The sequence below is a fragment of the Ovis canadensis genome, chromosome 3 (assembly GCF_042477335.2).
Source record: "Ovis canadensis isolate MfBH-ARS-UI-01 breed Bighorn chromosome 3, ARS-UI_OviCan_v2, whole genome shotgun sequence".
NCBI classification, from domain to species: Eukaryota; Metazoa; Chordata; class Mammalia; order Artiodactyla; family Bovidae; genus Ovis; species Ovis canadensis.
The window spans coordinates 210,150,762-210,165,851 of record NC_091247.1 but is presented as its reverse complement, the minus strand read 5'-3'; the positions used below and the strand labels follow the sequence as shown (position 1 = coordinate 210,165,851).

The 15,090-nt window shown below is 37.6% G+C and overlaps 1 pseudogene; it reads right to left on the bottom strand.

Annotated features, from left to right (window-relative positions):
* Nucleotides 1–2,570: 2,570 nt before the first annotated feature.
* Nucleotides 2,571–3,502, bottom strand: LOC138436412 (taste receptor type 2 member 10-like; annotated as a pseudogene).
* Between the last annotated feature and the right edge of the window lie 11,588 nt (nucleotides 3,503–15,090).

Genomic DNA, 15,090 nt, shown 5'->3' with positions numbered 1-15,090 from the left:
TCTTCCTAGAGTGATTTTAATCATCTTAAATCCTCACTCTGCACTGACATCTTTCACACAGTTTTTTCCAGAAATGTCTCATACCATCAACACTACCATGAAAATCCGTAAGGGGATACAGCAGAAGCTGGGCCATCTTCATCTTGTTGTCAACTCACAGCCTTTTCCATTCTTTGTGATAAATCAGTAACCTACTGAGTACACTGGATTTCTGAGTTCCGTGAGTCACTGTAGCAAATTAAACAAACCCAGGTAGAGTTATTGGAGCCTCAGACTTACAGCCAGTATGTCAAAAGCACAGATAACAACCTGGGCTTGCAATTGGTAGCTCAAATGGAAGTATTCTTGTGGGACTGGGCCCTTCACCTATGGAATTTGATGTTCTCTTCAGGTAGGTTGTGCCAGGGTTGAATTAATTTCTTGGTGACTCCCATTAGAACTGGGTGTCAGAATCAATATATGTATGTTCAAGATTATTCATAGAAACATTGTTTGTAACTGCAAAATACCATAAACAAACCAACATATACACAGAACCTGTTCAATCAAATCTGGTACATTCAAATGATGGAATACTAAAAAGGTGTGAATCAGAATGAGAAACAATTTCAGAAATGGATGGAATGATTTCTAACATATTGTAAAAGAAAAAAGTAAAGTGGAAAGTGTCTTTTATGTAAGAAATATGGAAAAATTAGTATGTGCATACTTGTTTATCTTTTCAAAAATAAAAATAGGAGGAAGAAAGCAAAATTAATGGAATTTATTATCTATAGTGGAGAAGGAAATATCAACCCATTCCAATATTCTTGTCTGGGAAATTCCATGGACAGAGGAGCCTGGCAGGCTACAGTCCACGGGGTCAAAAAGAGTTGGCAACTACTAAGCGACTAAACACATTTTATCTGTAGGGAGTAATTTAAAATGAGTTTGATGTTATAAGGGGTGAATGATAATATTCTCAGGATGACTTTTCATTGTGTTTGACTCTTGAAATAATGTTGATATTTTAAATTAAAAAATAAAATAAGGACTGGGGAAAAATCCTACAACTGAATAAAATTAAAAAAACCCTCACTTAAAAAAAAATGAATACTATAACCATGCTAAAGGTAAAGAAAGAAAACTAACCAAAACAACTTTGAAACACAGTATTTGACTGTTACGCCCTGATTCAGGCAAACATGAGCTGTAACAAAGTGCTGAGCTGTGGTTAATAGTGTCGTCTTCGTCCCACCCTTTCTCCCTCCCTCGCTTCCTCCCTCCTTCCTTTCTCTCTTCCTCTTTCTTGCTTTCTCTTCTCTTCTATATGTGAGTTAACAAGTCTGAAACTACTTTCAGTGTGTCCCTGTGTGTGCATGCTCAGTTGCTTCAGTTATGTCTGACTCTGTGCAACCCTATTGACTAGAGCCTGCCAGGCTCTTCTGTCCATGGAACTTTTCAGGCAAGAACACTAGAGTGGGTTGCCACTTCCTCCTCCAGGGGATCTTCCTGATCCAGGAATTGAACCTGCATCTCTTGTGTCTCCTCCACTGCAGGTGGGTTCTTTACCACTAGAGCCACCTGGGAAGACTTCAGTGTTTCTTAGGACTGAACAAATGAGTAAATACACTAATAAAAGTGAGAACCATTTTTTCACTATTAAAGACAGGATTTACATTGTGGAAAGATGGAAGCCTGTGATTTTGAAATGGAATTAGAGATAGTAGCATAAATATGCAATGTATTATACATATGGAGAGGAGAGACTGAGAAACAGAACTAAATAAGTTTGTGGAAAGTTTGTGTCCAACAAAATCTTGCTTTTCAAATACCTGGCTACACTAAAAGAAATGAGGAAACCTTGGGGAAAGAGTGAATCCAGGCTGAACACAGACTACACAATGAACCGGAAATATTTTGTTGTATAAGAATGTAAAGAAAGAGAGATGTTATGGGGAGGGAGGTGGGAGGGGGGTTCATGTTTGGGAACGCATGTAAGAATTAAAGATATTAAAATTAAAAAAATAAAAAAACTAAAAAAAAATAAATTAAAAAAAAATGTAAAGAAAGATGAGTAGAAGCATGGGGACATGTCAAAATGACACAGGAGCCAACCTGAGTGATTCTTACTGGACAAATCTGGAGGAATGTAGGCATTAATACAAATAAAATAGTAATATATTAACAATAATGATAATATTTCTTTGAATATCTTGCTGAAGATACTGCCAAGATATCTCTATCACTACTTCAGAGAACTCAGGTTAAACGAAGTGAGAAATCTTATTTTAGACAATTACTCCATCCAATCAACATCTTCATAGTAAATAACTCTCTAATCCTCTGGAGCTGATGGATTCAGAAAGAAACAACTGCAAGAGAGGGAAGCTGATTGAGCCATTAGATTTGTGTGTGGGGTTAAAATCTCCTTGAAGAGTGAAATTCCCTGAGATGTAGTCAGAATCACTGTGGAAGGTTGTGGTGATGTTCAGTAATATAGTTTAAACCAATGCAAGAAAGCTGTGTAAGTGAAACAGATCTTAAGGGACTTTCTTCACTTGATTACTTTATTGGAATGTCCATTTTTCCTAACAAGCCTGCCAAGGAGTTCTGAGAAGTTTCTCTTTTTCCCCACACTTTAATGGCTTCAGTACCCTCAAAGAGGCTTGCTTGAGCTTCCTATTTCCTAGAATTAGGATAAGCAAGTGACCCCAGAGATGGAGGACTGTGGTTGTCATATCAAAAATAAAAAGCAGTTTGTTTTTTAGGCACTGTCACACTTGATATTTGTATGGCAGTACCTACAAAATTCAAGATAAAGAGGGTGATAAAAGACACCAAGACTTTCACTGCTTTGATATGTTCTTCTGTACTGGGGTCTCTGAATCCTGCGGCATTCAATTGCATCCTCCTGTTGTGTCTCCAAAAAGAAGTAAGCAACAAGACACATGTAATCAGGCATAGTATAAAAAGGGGAATGACACCAAGATGGAGCCCAATTTGCTTTCCAAAGAGTTCACGTTTATGCATATCCATTGATCAGACTGTGTTTCTATTTTCCTTTTATTATCATTAACAATCTTCACAAAATGTGGAAAAGTAACTAATCATGAAATAAGCAAGCATCCCCAAAGAAGGAAAAGAACCATGTTGAGTCTACCCTTCAACCAGAGAAAGATGCGGTGAGAAAAACTGGATATCTTCAGGAAATAGAAGATGCTGAGGCAGGTGGCAAACCAGATACTTGATTGATTCATAACTATCCATAAGTAACCATTATATTCAACTAGGTTCCCAGAGGAATGTACATCTGAAGAGAATAACTTTAAAAATCAGTAACTATTGTCCATATCAGGCAAAATCTGGAAGTTGCTAAGCCAGCAAGAATAAAGCTGATAGTAGAGATCTTGTTTTTCATACAGTCAATGCAGCTTACCAATCCAATAAATCCATTCCCTAAAAGTTCCGATATTGACTCACTAATTGCTACAAAAATGAGACTTTCCGTTATACTTAGCATGTCTGCCAATCCCTAATATTTTTTCTGTTCCATCAATTTTAAATTACCTGATGCAAAATGAAGTATACATTGCTGCTTGACGGTAGAATGAATTTCTACTCTTTCATTTCATAAAGACTTAAAATGCCCCTGAATTACTGCCTTGGGATGGAATCCAAAACACCTTCACACAGACCCCTCCAGTTATGTGTATAAAATTTAGCTAGTCTACAGAATGTGTGACCAGACTAAATGCCTAACCACTATTTGTTAAGATGCAAATAAAAATTTCTATTTCAGGAATTCTACTTGTCCTCCAGAGTCTATTTTTGCATTTGTTACTCTGGATTGTGTAATAGGAATGCCAAATATATGCCTATAGAACACTGAACACAGTACAAACAAAAATTGGACTTCACCTTTTTCAGTGTCAACAGTAACATTGTCATTTATTTTGTGTTAATAGTGGCAGTTTAGATATATAAAGCAAAAGTAGTGCATAGCAGAGATTGTAGACACAAGCTGCTGCTTTAAAAAATATCAGTAAAACTGATTAGCCTTTAATCATGCTAACTAAGAGAAAAAGAGGCCAGAAGTGAAAACAGAGTTATCACAACTGATCCCATGGACGTTTAAGGGAGTATTACAAGCTATTCTATGTCTACAAACTTGATAAATTAGTGAAATGTATCAATTCTTTGAAAAATACCAATTGCCAAAACTCACACAAGAAGAAATAATAATGTAAATAGGTCTTAATCTATTATTAAAATGAAGAACTAATTAATAACCTTCCAAAAGAGAAAGCCCAGGTAGAGCCATTGGTAAATTTTAACAAACATTTAAGAAATACTGTAGTAATTCTCTTCAGTCTCATTTAGAAAATGGCAGAGGGAATACTTTACATCTTATTCTAAGGTCAGCCTTACCATAATAACAAAAACAGACAAAAGTATTAGTAGAAAACTAAAGACCAATATCTTTCACGACCATAGATGTGAAAATTCTCTACATATATGAGCCAATTAAATCCAAAAATGTATATAAAAAATATATAGCACAAACAACCAGGATTTAGCCTGAATATACAAACTTGGTCCAACATTTGAAATTTATTTAATGTAACCCATCACATCAACAAGTGAAAAAGAATCACACAATGTATCAGTTTATGTAAAAAAAGCTCCTGACAAAATCCAACATGATAAAAACTCCCAGTAAACCAGGAATAGAGGGAAATATCTTCCATTTGATAAATACTATATACAACAAACCTAGAGCTAACACTGCGCTTACTGGTGAAATACCCAAAGTGTTTCTACCAGTATCAGGTACAAGGCAAATACATCCTCTATCAGCACCCCTTTACAGCATGTACTGGAAACTCTAACAAATATAATGAAACAAGAAAGATAAATGAAAGGCATACAGATTGGATGGAAGAAATAAAGCTATCTTTGTTTGCAGTTGGCATGATCATCTATGTGGAAAATCCAAAAGGAGTAACCAAAGAATTTCTGAAACTGATAAGCAGCTATCACAACATAGAAAGCACATAGAAAGATACAAAGTTAAGATACAAAAGTCAGTTGCTTTCTTATACATTAGCAACGAACACATGGAATTGGAAACGAGAAACAATAACATTTCCACTGCATCCAAAAAGTTACTTAGGTATAAATATAACAAATGCAAAACCTATATAAGGAAAACTGAAAAACTCTGATAAATGAAAATAAAAAAGAGCTAAATAAATTTAACAACAGTCCACGTTTATAGATAAGACTCAATATTGTCAAAATGTCAGTTACTCCACACTTGATTTATTGATTCAATGCAATCCCAAACCTCAGCATGTGATTTTGTTGATACTGACAAACTGATTCTAAAGTTTATATGAAGAGTCAAAACCCAGAATGGCCTAATCGCTATTGAAGGAGAAGAATCAAGTCAGAGAACTGACACTACTTAGGTCAAGATTAAACAAGAGAGTGTGATATTGGCAAAAATAATAAGCAGATAGATAGAACATGCTTCCTTGGTGGCTCAGAGGGTAAAACATCTGCCTGCAATGTGGGAGACCCGGAAATTGAGCCAGGAAGATCCCCTGGAGAAGGAAATGCCAACCTACTTCAGTATTCTTGCCTGGAGAATCCTATGGACAGAGCCCGCTGGTAGGCTACAGTCCATGGGATTGCAAAGAGTTGGAGACGACTGAGTGACTTCACTCAAATGGAATATAATAGAGAACCTATAAATATAATCAATTGATATTAAATATAATCAATATATATAATCGATTGATATTCAACCAAAGAGCAAAAGCAATACAATGGAGCATAGATAGTCTTTTCAATAAATAGTGCTGGAGCAACTGGAGATCCATATGCAAAAAAATGAATTTAGTCACATACCTTACATAATTCACAAACATTAATTCAAAGCACATCATAGACCAAAATGCAACAAACAAAATTATAAAACTCTTAGAAGAAAACAGAAGAAAACCCAGATGATCTTGGCAATGGCAATGACTTTTAAGATAAAATAGTAAAGGCAAAATTTGTGAAAGATGTAATTGATAAGCTTGACTTTATTAAAAACATATTCTGCTCTGCAAAAGATAAAGTCAAGAGAACAAAAAGACAAGTAACAGATCAGGAGGAAATATTTGCAAAAGACATATATAATAAATGACTGCTATTCAGAATATAACAAGAATTCATACTACTCAACAAAATGTAGATAAGAAGCTGAACTAATATTTGGGCCAAAGATTTTAATATACTTCACCAAAGAAGATATACAGGTATCAAATTATGATATTTTGCTGGCAGTGTGTCCCTGATCCATGAATAAAATCCTGACTGATTTGAATAAACTGAAATAGAGGAGTTGCAATCTTTGGTTTAAAAAAAGTTGTCTGTCTCCAGCAGGGCAAGAATAAGAAAATAGACACAGTTGTCATTGGCAATTATAACCCCCAGAGAGAGGAACTCTAGGATGAAGACCCTAAGGTCAACAGGATAGAGAAGTAAATAACCTGAGTCTTTGGTCATGGATTGGAATTGACTCTACCTTAGATGCCTGCTGCTGCTGCTGCTAAGTCGCTTCAGTTGCATCAGACTCTGTGCGACCCAATAGAAGGCAGCCCACCAGGCTCCCCCGTCCCTGGGATTCTCCAGACAAGAACACTGGAGTGGGTTGCCATTTCCTTCTCCAATGCATGAAAGTGAAAAGTGAAAGTGAAAGTGAAAGTGAAGTCGCTCAGTCGTGTCCAACTCTTTGCGACCCCATGGACTGCAGCCTACCAGGCTCCTCCGTCCATGGGATTTTACAGGCAAGAGTACTGGAGTGGGGTGCCATTGCCTTCTCTGACATAAATGAAATAATTAATTTTCTTATAGTTTACACTAGTTTGAGACTAGATTTATTTTCTTAATACCCAAAAGCTTCCTGACTAATATACTCTCCCAAATATTGCTAATATGTACACATTCCCAGGGGTTGATACATGTTGCATATAATAAGGCACGATGTTTCATATTACCTTAGGAATATTAACAATTAATGACTAATTCTTTTTATCTGTGGAAACATCACTCAGTATCAAAGGTTAATATAATTAAGAATATATTAACATTTTCCAATCATCTAGCAATATTTATTAAACCATAACCTTATTCAAAATAGAAAATTGGCAGAAAAATATCTAATTTCTTTAAGCTATGCACCTTTATATATATTTCCATAATTTATGTTAATTTATTTGAATAGTTTCACTTTTTCAGGGTAAAAGAGATTTTATTTTAGCGTCTTTACCAAAGTCCTTAGGTTTTCTCTATTGTCTTTTCAAGGAAAGCTCACTTTCAGTGTCACCACACAAACTAAGTTGTAAATGTCACATACTAGCATAAAGAGAATTTCCATTTCACCAGGAACCAAAATTTCATGCAAAGCAGACAACATTTTCATGGTAAATAAATCTTAAGCATCAGATTACTTCAGAAGGGAAAAATTTTAATAAGCTATTAAAAATATTCAGGAGAGTCCTGTTCTATGCAGAAACCTAGAAATTACCTAGAAAGCCTTTACAAAAGAGCTTTAATATTTCATTAAATAGCTGAATCTATCCAAATATTTCAATAAGAATAAAGAAGCTCCCTGCCAAGCAAGAGACATAGGTTTGATCCCTGGATTGGGAAGATCCCCTAGAGAAGGAAATGGCAACCTACTCCAGTATTCTGGCTTGGAGAACTCCATAGACAGAGGAGCCTGGCAGGCTACAGTCCATAGAGTAACGTTAGACTTGGGCATGACTTAGCAACTCAACAACAAATATATACTAAAGTATTTATGGTTTTAGTATATTTCTGTGCATTGTCTTAAAAGAATTCAAGAAAGATTATGGTATTCATTCAACAAAATTTTAGTCAATAAAGATTTTAATTAAGTATTTATTGAAATATTAAATGTTCTTATATTGAGTATACAAAAAGGCACAGATACATTCTGTATTCACTTGGTTTATAGATTGTTATGTCAAAGAATGTGTTCTTAATATTTCTAGGTTTTGGGGGTGAGCGAAGTGTAGCATCACTACAAACAAAGCTAGTGGAGGTGATGGCATTCCAGTTGAGCTATTTCAAATCCTGAAAGATGATGCTGTGAAAGTGTTGCACTCAATATGCCAGCAAATTTGGAAAACTCAGCTGTGGACACAGGACTGGAAAAGGTCAGCTTTCATTCCAACCCCAAAGAAAGGCAATGCCAAAGAATGCTCAAACTACTGCACAATTGCACTTATCTCACACACTAGTAAAGTAATGCTCAAGCCAGGCTTCAGCAATACATGAACTGTGAACTTCCAGATGTTCAAGCTGGTTTTAGAAAAGGCAGAGGAACCAGAGATCAAATTGCCAACATCCGCTGGATCATGGAAAAAGGTAGAGAGCTCCAGAGAAACATCTATTTCTGCTTTATTGACTATGCCAAAGCCTTTGACTGTGTGGATCACAATAAACTGTGGAAAATTCTGAAAGATATGGGAATACCAGACCACCTGACCTGCCTCCTGAGAAATCTGTATGTAGATCAGGAAGCAACAGTTAGAACTGGACATGGAACAACAGACTGGTTCCAAATAGGAAAAGGAGTACGTCAAGGCTGTATATTGTCACTCTGCTTATTTAACTTATATGCAGAGTACATCATGAGAAACACTGGGCTGGAGGAAGCACAAGCTGGAATCAAGATTGCCAGGAGAAATATCAATAACTTCAGATATGCAGATGACACCACCCTTGTGGCAGTAAGTGAAGAAGAACCAAAGAACCTCTTGATGAAAGTGAAGGAGGAGAGTGAAAAAGTTGGCTTAAATCTCAACATTCAGAAAACGAAGATCATGGCATCTGGTCCCATCAATTCATGGGAAATAGATGGGGAAACAGTGGAAATAGTGGCTGATTTTATTTTTGGGGGCTCCAAAATCACTGCAGATGGTGACTGCAGCCATGAACTTAAAAGACGCTTAGACTTTGGAAGGAAAGTTATAACCAACCTAGGCAGCATATTCAAAAGCAGAGACATTACTTTGCCAGCAAAGGTCCATCTAGTCAAGGCTATCATTTTTCCAGTGGTCATATATGGATGTGAGAATTGAACTGTGAAGAAAGCTGAGCGCTGAAGAATTGATGCTCTTGAACTGTGGTGTTGGAGAAGACTCTTGAGAGTCCCTTGGACTGCAAGAAGACCCAACCAGTCCATCCTAAAGGAGATCAGTCCTGGTTTGCTAGTTGGAAGGACTGATGTTGAAGCTCAAACTCCAATAGTTTGGCCACCTGATATGAAGAGCTGATTCACTGGAAAAGACCCTGATGCTTTGAGAAAGATTGAGGGCAGGAGGAGCAGGGGACGACAGAGGATGAGATGGTTGGATGGCATCACCAACTCAATGGACATGGGGTTTGGGTGGACTCCGGGAGCTGGTGATGGACAGGGAGGCCTGGAGTGCTGTGGTTTATGGGGTGGCAAAGAGTCAGATACGACTCAGCAACTGAGCTGCAGTGTAACAGTTAATTTTGTTTTATAAACTGGTAACTGATCAATATTTTTGAATATCTTTGGATGAAAAAAAACACTCTATACAAAGTCAATAGTGTTTAACTGCAACTTCATGCCTAAAAATGCTTCTTTATTAATCTTAATATTCTAAATGGTTTAATTTATTTTTGAAACTTCATCTGTAAAATTGATAACTATTATCATAATGTATTGCTTTAAAATTTCTTTTACCATGTGTTTAGTGCCAAGAATGCCCTCTTATTTCTTTCAGCTTCTTTATTTTTCTCGTTTGCCCCTTTGCAATTTCAGTTTCTATGTTTTGATTTTTGTTATCTTATATTTTCTCTCTTCTTTCATAGAATTGTTTTCTTGAATTTGTTGGGGAACAGAGGGCAATGGCATCCCACTCCAGTACTATTGCCTGGAAAATCCCATGGATGGAGGAACCTGGTGGGCTGCAGCCCATGGGGTTGCTAAGAGTTGGACACGACTGAGCGACTTCACTTTCACTTTTCACTTTCATGCATTGGAGAAGGAAATGGCAACCCAATCCAGTGTTCTTGCCTGGAGAATCCCAGGGACGGCTGAGCCTGGTGGGCTGCCATCTATGGGGCTGCACAGAGTTGGACACGACTGAAGCGACTGAGCAGCAGCATTCAGCACATATTACTCAAGAATTTCTGCTCTCTGCAGTTACTCTTTTTTAAAGTTGTGTTTTACATTTACCTCTGTGCTGTATATGGGTTTCAGTATTTTTGTCTTTTCTTTTCATTTGCTTACTCAATCTTAAACAGTAAGACTTCAAATTAAACCTGCAATTTCCCCATGATTCTACTGAGTGGATTTTGGATTAGCTTACTTTTCAGTTTTGCATGGATTTAGATTATCCTTCAGTTATCAGCCTAGACAGATAATTAACTTTCTACCCAGCAATCCAGGAAGGCTGGACAGAGTCAGTTCCTCTGGCAGTTCCAATAGGGGAACAGTGTTATCTCTCTGTTTTCAGGAGCTTCTAAGATACACGTGACAGGTGCCAAACTAAATGTAACCCAGTCTCCTCCGGAGAAATAGTTTGGGGGTGTTTTACTCCTATGGGATCAACTTCCTTCATGTCATATAGAGCATTAATTTAGAATAACAGAGCCTAGGAATAACGCTTCATCCCATCAAGTTTCTGTAATGTTCTCTGAGGGACCCTCCCACAGTTTACTCAGTTCAATGCTCTTGGCTACCTCGATAACTATTTCTTCAAAACCGTCTCTGCTGCCTTGCTATTATCTGATGCCTCTTAAATTCTAGACACACACAAAGACCCCACCATAGATGTAAGATTGCTTCAATTTGCAGTTATGGAAAAGGCTGCTGAGAAAATGCCCCAGGCTGCAGTCATTGTTTTTCCAAGGCCAGAGTTCCCAGGATGCAAGTGTATTGACAGCAGACATTTGGATGTCTTTCCACTGTTACTGTTAACATAAATTCAGGTTTTTGTTTATTCCTAAAGATGAGTTCCTATAGTCCTATAGATAATATGATATTCAAAAATATCTCCTAGGAGGATTATGCAGAGGCTTTTCCTGGCAGTGATTAAGTTTATGGCTATGATGTATGAGGAGATGTAGGGGATAAAGAGTAGGTACAGTCCATGGGGCCACAAAGAGTCGGACATGACTGAGCAACTAACACACACACCTGGGTCAAAGCATAAAGGCTTCAGTTGCCAAAGTGGGACACAGATCAGTGTAAGGACACAGATGCTGCCAGGGTCTCAAGCTACTAGTTTAGGTTTGAAACTTTACAGTTTGCCCCTTAATTTATAGCACGACATATTTTGAATATTTTCTGAATTTTTTAAGTTATCTTATATTTTTTTACTTTCCTAATAGCAGATTTTCTTTCAGACTGATTAAACATTTCTCATTATTGGCACCAATGCCTCACTGTCACTCTCAGAAACTTTGCTATTTCTATTAAACAAGAAGATTAAGAAAACATACGTTTTTATTTTGTTTATGCTACAATTAAAATCATATATTTCTTTATAATTCTTTGTATTCAATAGTAAAGTACATGACCCACTGACTAAGTAGATTTATTTAAAATTTACCCTTCATACAATACATTTTTTTCACTTCCTTAAAAACTTAATTAATAAAATGTGTCATAAAGCAGTGTAGCAGACTACTTAAAATAACAAAATCAAGAACTAATAAAAGAGGTTTCAGTTCAGTTCAGTTCAGTCGCTCAGTCATGTCTGACTCTTTGTGAACCCATGAATTGCGGCACACCAGGCCTCCCTGTACATCGTATATTCGTATTATATTATACGAAACCAGTGGAGGAACACTGGAGACTCTCACTGAGTTGTTTTCTTCAGAACATAAATGGTTGCCCTCCAGTTCCTCCATCCAGTGAAGGATTACATTCTCTTGATGCAAGATCCAGCTTGCCTTAGCACATTCACAGAAGTCTGTTTTGTTTCCCATTCCCCAGAGTAAAAACAAAAGGATGAATCCAATGATAGAGGAATGCTACAGTGTTAACAACAATACAAGCAATTTCATCTTCTAGATTGAAATAGCACTAATCTAAAATAAAGGCATAATATAACAATGGAAACAGTGACAGACTTCATTTTCTTGGGCTCTGAAATCACTGCTGATGGTGACTGCCGCCATTAAATTAAAAGAAGCTTGATCCTTGGAAGAAAAGCTATGACAAACCCAGACAGAGTATTAAAAAGCAGAGACATTATTTTATCAACAAAGGTCTGTATAGTCAAAGCTATGATTTTTCCAGTAGTCATGTATGGATGTGAGAGTTGGACCATAAAGAAGGCTGAGTACCAAAGAAATGATGCTTTGAAATGTGGTGTTGGAGAAAATTCTTGAATGTCCCTTGGACTGCAAAGAGATTGAACCAGTCACTCCTAAAGGAAATCAGTCCTGAATGTTCATTGGAATGACTGATGCTGAAGCTGACACTCCAACCCTTTGGCCACCTCATGAGAAAAGTCAACTCATTAGAAAAGCCCCTGATGCTGGGAAAGATTGGAGGTGGGAGGAGAAGGGGATGACAGAGGTTGAGATGGTTGGATGCCATCACCAACTCAATGGACGTGAGTTTGAGCAAGCTCTGGGAGATGGTGAAGGACAGGGAGGCTTCCCTGCTTGTGCTGCAGTCCATGGGGCCGCAGAGTCAGACACAACTGAGTGACTGAACAACAACAACATAAGAGCAACCAAATAGTGCACAACTCAGGAAATGATGAAAGGAGCTGAAGTACTTTTAGCTCTCAAAGAACCCCTGTGCTGAAGTCCCGAGGGTCTGCGTTATGGCGTGTCATCTGCTTGGTATGTCCCCATAAGGAAAAGAGTAACAGAAAAAATATAATGAGTGATACAGACCAGGGAATGAGAGATCCAAGGCTGAAGAGAACTTGACTGCTGTGATACTGATTTTTGTGCAAACCTTTTTTCCAAGTTAAGACTTTCCTTTTCTAAATGCTTGCTGAACACAAAAGTATAAATTTTATGCTCAGAAGATTAAAAATCAAAGAGAGACAGAATTGCGACATAATGGTGAAAAAAACTCTATCTCTTCTGCACTTTTGCCAGAGAAAGAAGGGGTGGGACAAACTAGATAGCTTGAGGAAGTAGAAGACGCTGAGGCAGGCAGCATATCCAGTAGTTGAGGAGTTTCTCAGATTCCAGGAGAACTCAAAAACTCCTCTTATTATCTGCTGCTGCTACTACTGCTAAGTCGCTTCAGTCGTGTCCGACTCTGTGCGACCGCATAGACGGCAGCCCACCAGGCTCCCCGGTCCCTGGGATTCTCCAGGTGAGAATACTGGAGTGGGTTGCCATTTCCTTCTCCAATGCGTGAAAGTGAAAGTGAAGTCTCTCAGTCATGTCGGACTCTCAGCGACCCCATGGACTGCAGCCCACCAGGCTCCTCCGTCCATGGGATTTTCCAGGCAAGAGTACTGGAGTGGGGTGCCATTGCCTGGTGACTATCTAATATTTCCAGATGGAACACTAGTTTAATGCCATCTAGAAGTATGAATATCATGCTAATCCACGTGAAGACGAAGGCAAACAAGGCACTATTCTTGCTTTTGACAAAGTCAGCACAGAGTACTCCTGCAATTGATCCATTCCCCTCAATTCCTGTTATGAATTATTACAGTTCAATGATCATAAAATATTTTGATTACACTGGACATGACTGCAGAAGTGAAATCCTGGTTACTCTGGTCACTGCTGATAGAAGGCCTCTCAAGGGATGTTTTGAAAATGATACAACAGTTGAGAATACTCTTGTTCAGGGTTGTATTTTGGAGTCTGATTCAGTGCAAAAAAAAAAAAAAATATCCAATCATGAGATGAGAAAAATAGATATCTTCCTAAAAAGCACTTACAAATGTGAAAACCCTTCAAACTGCAATCTTCAAATAAGTATGAGCTCATTGACTAATTCATTCTTTTGCCATTGTCACAGGCTGAATTCTTCATTTATGAGTTTGACTGAAGGTGAAGTCATGTTTGCCAAGATGCAGTTAAGGAGATTAATGACACTGTTTTGCACTTTCTTCTACCTCAAGCAGGAAATGGATTCATGGTGGAATTTAAAGTAACAAACTCCATCCTAGATTTCTATAAATTCTGATTTCTGAGATAGTATGGCCCAGGATCCTGAATTCTTAACTGGCTATAATTTTAATTCAGTATCCTTAAAGGATATAAACACCATGCCCAGCTTTACAAACTTTTTATTAATATATCTGACCTAAAGGCTTTCCTATTTCTGGCAAATCTTGATAGGCCTGAGCTCTACACCTCCTCACTCCTAGGCCACAAAATTCCAAATTGACTAGGATCTTACGTCCAAAGCATATAAGAAGAAAAATAGGAAGATGCTCTTTCTTCCCAGAACTTTTTGCTTTCTTCTGTGTTCTCTCCTGATCTCACTGACCTTCCAACCTGACGACATTCTCAGGTCTCATCTGAGTAGATTAGAATTTTGGAAGCTAGAAGGAAATTTCAAGGAGGAAACTACTGACCCCATTTAGTCATCCATGTAAAGTTCCAGATCTTAATAGGATAATGTAGTAGGTTGAATTGTGTATCCCCAGCAAAAGGTATGACCAAGAGCTAACCCCTTGTATCTGTGAATGGGTTCTTATTTGGCAAAGAAGGCTTTGCAGATGTAGTTTGGAATCAGAATCTAAACATAATGATTGGTGTCCTTAGAAGAGAAGGGAGAGGAAATTTCAACATACAGAAAGGAGAACATTTAAGATGAAGGCAGGATTGGAGTTACTATTGCTACCATCAAAAGAATGCCTAAGTGCATCAGAAGATGGAAGAGGCAAGAAAGAATTCTTCTGTAGAGCCTTCAGAGATTCCTACTAATTTCTTCATTTCAGACCTCTAGACTCCAGAACTGTGAACAGTAAATTTCTGTTTTTTGAAGGAGGCAAATTTGTGATAATTTTTTACAGCAGTCCTGGGAAACTAAACCAGTGCTTCTATTGTTGAAAAAGTAAT